At 41.9% G+C, this 8,913-nt stretch overlaps 1 long non-coding RNA gene across 1 annotated transcript; it reads right to left on the bottom strand.

The window, feature by feature from the left end:
• Positions 1-6,341: 6,341 nt before the first annotated feature.
• On the bottom strand, positions 6,342-7,000 carry LOC138370967 (uncharacterized). Its single transcript, XR_011230280.1, has 3 exons — positions 6,896-7,000; positions 6,664-6,800; positions 6,342-6,576 (listed from the first exon to the last, which is right to left on the bottom strand). It is a non-coding gene; the product is annotated as an uncharacterized lncRNA (long non-coding RNA).
• Positions 7,001-8,913: the final 1,913 nt, after the last annotated feature.

Here is an 8,913-nt window from a genome sequence, read left to right as displayed (position 1 = left end):
CTACACTTATGATACACTTGATACACTGTGCATGATACATTTGATCTAAATCTTTCTTTTTATTCGTTTTGGATGAGGTGACACAAAGGTTTTGTGTGAGGTGGGTACACGAGAATCAAAGTAACTGCAGAGGGTCTATTGGCCCGTACGGTGCCTGGAAGTGGGTAGAATAATGTCGTGCCTTAATTGGCTGTTGATTGTTGGTGTTAACTTTTTCATGTGAAGTGCCTCGCTGATGTCGAGCCGCCTCCTATCGCTGTACCTATCGATGATTTCTGTGTTGTTTGTTAAGATTTCTCTGGTGAAGGTCTGGCTGTGAGAATAGATTATTTGTTCCTGGATGGAGCTCTATTGTTTATGCATTGTCAGTCGCCTGGAAAGAGACATTGTTGTCTTGCTTATATACTGAGTTCTTTGGGGCTTACAGTCTCCAAGTGGGCATTTGAAGGAATAGATGACGTTGGTTTCCTTCAAGTCGTTCTGTTTGGTGTCTGGAGAGTTTTTCATGAGTAGATTGGCCGTTTTTTTGGTTTTATAATAAATTATCAATTGTAAGTGATAATTTACTATAACAATTGATAATTTATTATAAAACAAAAAAAAAACGGCCAATCTACACATAAGAAACTCCCCAGACACCTCATAGATAATGAAATTGATAGTTTTTCATTTCATTAGAAAAAAATGTGAAAAATATATAAGTTCAGGAAAACTTGGCTAATTAGGCAAAACGGGTCTTGCATAGTAGACCGAGTACTGTGTTCTGGGCTCTAACGGACGAAATACACACACACACACACATATATATATATATATATATATATATATATATATATATATATATATATATATATATATATATATATATATATATATATATTGTGACAATAATCTCTTTCAAGAGAGATTGAGCCTGCTCTTCCCTATATCATTTACGTCATTCTAAAAGTACAAGATGCTATATTAAAGATACGTCCACCAGTATCACAAAACGTTTTGCCCAAGAAGCAAAGCGTACCTTGCACCACCAGTCACACCGGCTCTCCACCCGTCGTCAACGAGCAAACTACCCATTCTCCGCCTTCCTGCTCCTGATTGGCTGGTGTATCGCCGACAGCACCTGCACCTGCACTCACGCCCTCTACCTGAGTCGACGTCTGGGCCAGGTCACGCCGTCCTCCTCAGAATATCTTTGTGCTCTTAGAAGTTGACATCTCTCTCTGGTAGATTAAGCCCTGGCTGTCGTGTACTAAGGGAGGTGGCAGCTCAAGCCAGTATTCTCAGCACCTTATTCTTATTATTATTGTCTTGCACTTTATTTTGTTTTAGAGTAAATCTTACATTCATTAATTATTCATGTTGTTTTGTTTGTTGACTTGTTTTGAACTTTACGTAAGCCAAGGGATTGTCTTTGTTCATATCTTGTTTTCTAAAGTAATTAAAACTTCATTGTTTATATTTTGTTTTGCGTGTCTTCCCATTACCTTACCACAGTCAAACAGGCAAGCAGTTTTTTTTTCTGTAAGTGTGACAAGGCATTGACACCTGCCATTGGAGGACTGCCGAACATGAACACTCCAACACTTTACCGTCACATTTCATTGGGGGCCTGTCCTAGGAGCTTCACTCAGGTACTAGTACCAGAACGTAAGCTTACTTGTGGTAAGCTTACTTGGCTTTGGTACAGTTATTTTTCACTATTTTCAATATTCAATTTTATTTTCATATGGTGCTGTGTGTATTGTGCATTCCGAGAGTAGCATATGGTGAGTGTGAGACAACTTTGGATTACGTGGTGACTGTAAGCCTCAGTCATTTTCGTAAATGGTCATCTCTCCCTCCGTGTTATTACTCGTGTTTACCATCTTTTGTCCCTAGGATATTTCTCATATTTTCGGCAGATCATCATATTGGTACCCTGGTACTGTGGTCTGTCCCCGGGTCAAGAGCACCTAATCTTCTGCAATCCGACTGTAGGAGGATAAAGAGGGCCATAGTTCTTCTAGCACGAACTTTGTTGCTGAATTGGGACCTCAGCAGCAGTTCTCGTCACCAGTTGACACCTCGCACCCCTACACGTCGGTCAGAGATGATGATATTTACTTAGGTAGGGAATTAGCTGTCTTTTTTCAGAGCACAAAAGTTCGCTAATTCTGTAAGTATCATATTTCATTTCAGTGGGAAAACCTTGCTTATGTCCTATAGAGACTCGGCAAGGTATGCCTACATTCTTGGACTACCTAATTCACTTTTGAGGCAATTAACTGTTTCATTTGTTTTAGAAACTCAGTTTCGCTTACTTAGTAGGATTTTCTTGCAATTATCCTTTTACATTGAGTACCAGGTACAAGATTTCCTGCTATCTTGATTTATTAATCATTTACCATCTTGAAATTAACATTAATTGTTAACGATTCCACAGGATTGGTACCAGTTGCCACGTTGTCCTGTTTCTGACATTCACCATATCACAACAGTATATTCGTTGTGCATTTATTTGCTAATTTCACCATGTTTCATCTCCAAGCTTTCCGTGCAGATCCAGCAGGTGAAAAAGGAAACTTAAGTCGTGCCAAGAGGACTGAATTACAAACTCTTGCACATGAGTATCGACTAGAAGTTCCCTACCAAGCCAACAAAAATGAACTGCATAACCTGTTACTGGATCATCTCTTAGAGGAAGGTAAGATTGACTCTGAAACTCACGAAACTTACTCTATTGCAGATAAACCTGATTTGGCAGCTATGAAACTCAAACTAGAGCTTGCCAAGATCGAACGAAAGCAGCAAAGGGAAGCAGCTGCCATACGAAAGGAAGAAAAGGACCGAGAAGTGACCCTGGCAAAAGAAGCTCTACAGATAAAGGAACGAGAAATCGCCCTCAAGGAACGAGAAGCTGCCTTGAGGAAAGAAGAACAAGAACGTGAGATTGCAATACTCCGTGAACGTGAACAAGTTCAGCTTGAAGCAAAACATCGTCACCTGGAGATGCAACGCGAGCATGACAAACAACAAGCAGCTCTGGCTATGGAATGTCGTCAACAAGAATTCGCGTTGGAAACTACTCACCTCACTCAACGCCAGCAAGCTACCGTCAGTCTTCCTGTAAGTTTCAATATCTCCCATGCAAGTAAGTTAATGCCACCATTTGTAGAGACAGAAGTCGACGTATTTTTTACCACCTTTGAGACCCTTGCTAATCAACTTAGCTGGCCTGCCAACCAATGGGCTACCCTTCTCAGAGTACATCTCACAGGTAGAGCTGCAGTTACACTCAGTACTTTGGCGTCTGAGAATGACTACCAGACCCTGAAGCAAGCAGTGTTGGACGCCTACCTTCTCTCCACCGAAGGCTACCGAAGAAAATTCCGTGACCACCTAAAGGCAAGTACCACCACCTTTCTAGAATTTTGCTAAAACCAAAAGGAGATATTTTATGAAATGGCTGGAAGCAGCACATGTCTCTACCTTTGCAGAACTCGTCAACCTCATGCTAATTGAAGAATTCTTGAGGCGTGTGCCTCCTCCTGTCCGTTTATATTTAGAAGATAAAGAAGAGACCGACTACCTAAAGTGTGCTAAGTCGGCTGACACTTACAGCCTCATCCACCGGATGACACCAGAACCATCTTCCAGTAAGAAGTCTTGGTACAGTTGCGAGAAGGTGAGTACCGATCATGCTGGCTCGCAATTGTACTGTAAGTATTGTAGACTCTATGGACATACCATAGATAAATGTGGTAAGTCTCAATACAAAGGTAATTCTGAATCCACTAAACCCAAACAGACTCCTCCTAAGTCCGGTAAGCCTGTGATGAATGTTGGTGTTCATGTTAATGATCTTTCTCTCTTCAGTAAACACCTGTATACTGGAACTGTCTCTACCAACGGTTCAGATCCGGAGGGACGTTACAAACTGAAGATCCTGAGGGACACAGCTGCTCTTCAATCAATTATTTTGAAATCAGCTGTGCCCAATATCGCCTACACCGGGGAAACCATCTTCATCACTGACCTCACTGCTACCACTCCTTATCCACTCGCCAGAGTCCACCTGGATTGTCCCTTCGTGACCGGTGAAGTCCAAGTCGCCATCAGGGAAAAGCCTTTTCCAATGCCTGTAGTGCAACTTCTCCTGGGCAACGACTTGGCAGAAGACCTGCAACCGACCAACCTGATCGTCATGGACAAACCCCAGGTGTGTACCTCTGTAATGGATAATCCCATCTTTGAGTATGTTCTAGCAAAGGTTCAAGAGAGTGATGAAGTTTCTTCTCCGGTTTAAGTGACCACCCGTGCACAAGCTGCACGACCACAGCCAGCTGACTCTACTGCTACCGCTGTCCCTCAAGACCCTCAGAAACTACCTCCGAATCTGACCACGTTGGAGTTCCGTAAGTTACAGAATGAAGATCTTACCTTGACACCATTATTCTTCCAGGCTGAGACTCGACCTGACAGTATTCCTGGGTTCTTTCTAGAGAACGAAATGCTCTACCGCAGATAAACCCAGTAAACTAAAGGAGGAGGACGATTGGGCCAACGTCGAACAACTAGTGATTCCTGCCAGCCCACTATTCTACACCTGGCCCACGGAGCACTTTCGCACTACGGATTTAACAAGACCTACCACGGAATCCGTCAAGACTACTACTGGCCAGGTATGGTAAATAGCGTCAAACAGTACGTCAAACAGTGTCATACATGTCAGAAGGCAGGTAAACCGAACATCTCTATCCCCAGAGCACCACTGACACCCATGCAGGTGCCTGCGGAACCTTTCCACAGACATATTATAGACTGTGTTGGTCCTTTACCTCGGACCAGTTCTGGCAACGCCTATAAACTAACCATCGTGTGTCCTACCACCAGATTCCCCATAGCAGTTCCAGTAAAGAACATTACGGCTGCTACTGTGGTGAAACACTTATTGAAGATCTTCACCCAGTATGGATTTCCAAGGGAGGTTCAGAGCGACTGTGGCACCAACTTCACCAGTGATCTCTTCAAGAGGACACTGGAAGAGTTCAACATCACACAGGTATTTTCCAGCCCCTATAATCCTGCTTCACAGGGTTCTCTTGAGCGTAGTCATCAGACTATTAAAGCACTCCTGAAGAAGTTTTGCAATGAAACCTCTAAGGATTGGGATAAACAACTAGATCTAATCATGTGTATATGTAGAAGTCTTCCCAATGAGTCTCTAGGAGTATCTTGTGACGATAATCTCCTTCAAGAGATTGAGCCTGCTCTTCCCTTCATAATTACGTCTTCACAATTATATAAAAAGACTATGGAAGAGATGTCCAACAACGACAACAACACCAGCAAGGCTTGCCAGGGTGAGCAAAAACGTATGCAGCCAGCCACCTGTTCGAACTCCAACCACCAAACTACCCGTTGATCGCTACGGCTCCGCTGATTGGTCGCCGGTCTGGCTGCACCTGCACTCGCCCCCCAATACTACCTGATGTCTGGGGTCGCCCCAACATCAGTCCTCAGAATGTTCAGTGCTTTCGTGGCCATCACACCTCCCAGCTAGACTCTAGCGTGTACTGAGAGAGGTGGTGGCTTTAAGCCAATATTCCAGCACCTCCCACTTAACTTTTGTGTTGCACTTCTTGTTATTTTGCCTTAACGTAACTTTTCATTGTGTCATTTAAGTATTCTTATTATTTTGATTGATTGATTTTATTATAAGAATTTGTTTGTGCATTTTATTCATGTTTTGATTTATTTAACGTAATTAAAATTTCATTGTTAAAGTTTACTTGTGTTTTGTGTGTCTTCTCCTTACCTTACCACAGACGAAGTTCCAGTTTTTCTATTTTTTTTTATAACTATGTGACGAGGCCATACCCCTAGCCTTAAACAGCCGAACACCAACGCGTTACAGTAGATTATTTGGAGACAGATAGAGCCACCTATGTATGTAGATCAGATAAGAAAATCAGAAGCGGGGAGCCACATAGTGCCACTCCATATTAGGTCACCCAAGGTGTGAGTGGTAGCAGTCGAAAAAACAGTGAAGATAGGTATCTATTATGTGCCACTATGATCATGTTCATTTATACAGTAAAGTATGACAATATATTTAAGTAAAAATGAATTTATTTGTATAATAAACACTCGTGGGTGAGTGCCAGTTACGCCCCCACATCCCTCTATGGGGCAGGTGTAAAACAGGTTCCTCCCGGTGAGGGTGGTCGCCCGTACCCTTCCTCGCACCTAATGGCCTTGACTTTACCGTAGCAGAGTTCCACACCCAGCGGAGGTTGAGTGGGTCTTATATAGGGGTATTAAATTATAAATCTCCTCCAGGGGTTAAAAAAAATCAAAGAATTTATTAATGTTTTATTAGGTAAAAATCACAAATGATGTATAAGAAGTTAATTATGGCCCCTATCCCTCTCCCCCCTCCACCTCCCCTTCCTCATCTGAGTAGAATTCTGACGTCTCCCCATCCGTGGTGAGTGGGGGGAGGTCTTGACCCCCTCCCCCCTCTCTTGGGGGAGTGGGGTGAGTTGGCTGGTTGCCTTTTGGACGACTTTCCTTCTGACTCTCATCTGAAGTGTTCTGGAAAGAGATGGGGAAAATAATTTATAGGACTATATCTTTTATTTGAAAAATATTCTATTTCCTCTAAGAACAGTTAGTACATACCTCTCCCCCTGCAGGAGCGACCTTGTGTCCTCTACAGCAGGCATCATCAATTAGGGTACGTAACAGCATCTTGTTTGGGGCAGACCTTCCTCGTAGAATTACTACTCTACAAATGTGGACAGGTCCTAAGAATTGCACTGAAAAAAAAAGAAGAGGTAAAATAGAGGTTGAGCAAACTTTCTATTGTGGGAAAAAAAATAAATCTTTACCAGAAAGTGAGGGTAATACTAACCAGGCCCTTCAAGGACTTCAATCTTCCCTGCGTGTGTTTCTGGGGAGACGCCTTCCATTTGTAGGATAAGGGGGATGGGGGTCTTCTAGGGAGGTTGTGGGGTGAGAGGTGTTTTATATGTGGGGTAATCCCCCTGTTAGGTGGGTTGCCTAGCTAACAAAAATATTCTCTACACCACCTATAAGAACCAACCCTTACTCCTCTACAAAATGTCCTAACACAGTGATGTTTCATAGGAAAATATCGTCTCGCATAAGCGAGGGCTCGTTTATCATTTAATTTTAAACTAACGCTTGAAAATACATTATGTAAGTAATGTACTGTTGAAGGCAACCCCAGGTGACTCACCCTATGGACGAACATTACGCAATACAGTCCACAAGCAAGGGTAAAATCACTCTGGAGTCTGTAGCACATTCCAAACACCTTTGTTATTGTGTTAGTTTTAATAAATCCTTGAAAATAATGTCCATAAGTAACCGCCGACATTGCATAACTATCGAAAAAAAACATTCGATGTTTAACTTTATCAACATAAATAGCTACCCAATGTCCCATAGTTAATCTGCTATGTGATGGTAAAATATTAGTTATGAGAACAATAGGTTTTCTTGATGAGATATTTAAATGTTCTATTTCATCAGCATTATAACAACCTAGGTAGAGTGCTCGATCCCCTAGATTATTTTTTAAATTAATATTTATATCATTACAATTCATTATGTTTTTAAGCTCGCACGTCACACAGAACAGTTCTCTGTCCGTCGATGGATAGTACCCCGGTCGTTTCCCCAAACAGTAAAACCAGCCTGTTATATGTAACACCACCGCCAAACTCAAGCTCCATACGCAAGTTGCCAGATTTCTCCACAGGGAGGGAATCCTTTGTTTGAATGGTGGTTAAGTCAAAGGCGAATATCGATCTTCCCTTATTAAAAGTGTCATAGGCTAGAAGTGAATCACGCTCTAAGCCTAATGTCTTCAAAGTTTCGTAATAAAGGCGGGCATAATGATTGTCGAAATCACCACCAATTCGGTAAATTGCATTATTGTTCAAATACATGGCGATATTTTTCAGTTTTGCATTTTCAAAATATAATCCATTACCTTGGTGAAGGCCAGCGAAATAATTCATTGGCACAATTACCATGAATATCCTGTGAGGAATTACTTGCGCCCAAGGCTGATCAATTAAGAGACTAGTTTGATTCCCTGCTAGGACATATGTTTTAGAAATGGTTTTATTGAAAGTATAGCTTATGGGGTCGGGGGATGCTAACAGTGAGCTGTTTAAGGCTAGGTAAGCACTTGGGTAGGGGAACACTCGTGTTACCCACAACTTAGCATAATCCATATGCAGCCGATACTTAGAGCCATCGTCCACACTTGTATTTAGCACCCAAGCATGTGGGGAGAGCTCCAATCTTAGGCGCACATCTATATTATCTAATATGTATTGGTCTAGGGTTGTTACGTCCAATAGTAGGGGAAAACACATTGACAATCCTTTACCTTTTAAATCGGTCATAAATTTTTTATCCTTGGCGGTTGCCCCAGTAAAAAATGTATTAGTAAATTCGTTAGGGATTACACCATCATCACTCCAGTCCCTACGAAAGGCTCCAATCCTCCCCAAGGAAGACATTTTTGATGGAGGCATGGAGGTAATTAATTTAATAAACGACCAATAATTAAAATTAGAATTTGTTTCAACTACCTGCTCTCCTAAAAACACCTGAACACCTTTAAACATGGTATTTGACAACCCATTAACAAATTCCACATGGTCATCCTCTTCCAATTTTGTGGTATCGTCATCTTTCGTTAAAGATACCTTAAAATCTATAACAATATTAGCTAGATCTAAGAAGGCGCCCTGGGTTCCGGGGATGCGGAATTCTAAGTAATTATCCCGCAAACGTTGATTAATAGGGAGGTTAACAGGTAGAATGTCTATTTGCTGTGTGGAGGCAATTGAACTCTCCACATTACGTATTCTGTTACTTCTAGGAAATTGG

The sequence above is a fragment of the Procambarus clarkii genome, chromosome 34, assembly GCF_040958095.1.
Source record: "Procambarus clarkii isolate CNS0578487 chromosome 34, FALCON_Pclarkii_2.0, whole genome shotgun sequence".
Lineage (NCBI taxonomy): Eukaryota > Metazoa > Arthropoda > Malacostraca > Decapoda > Cambaridae > Procambarus > Procambarus clarkii.
This window is presented reverse-complemented; position numbering and strand designations above follow the sequence as displayed.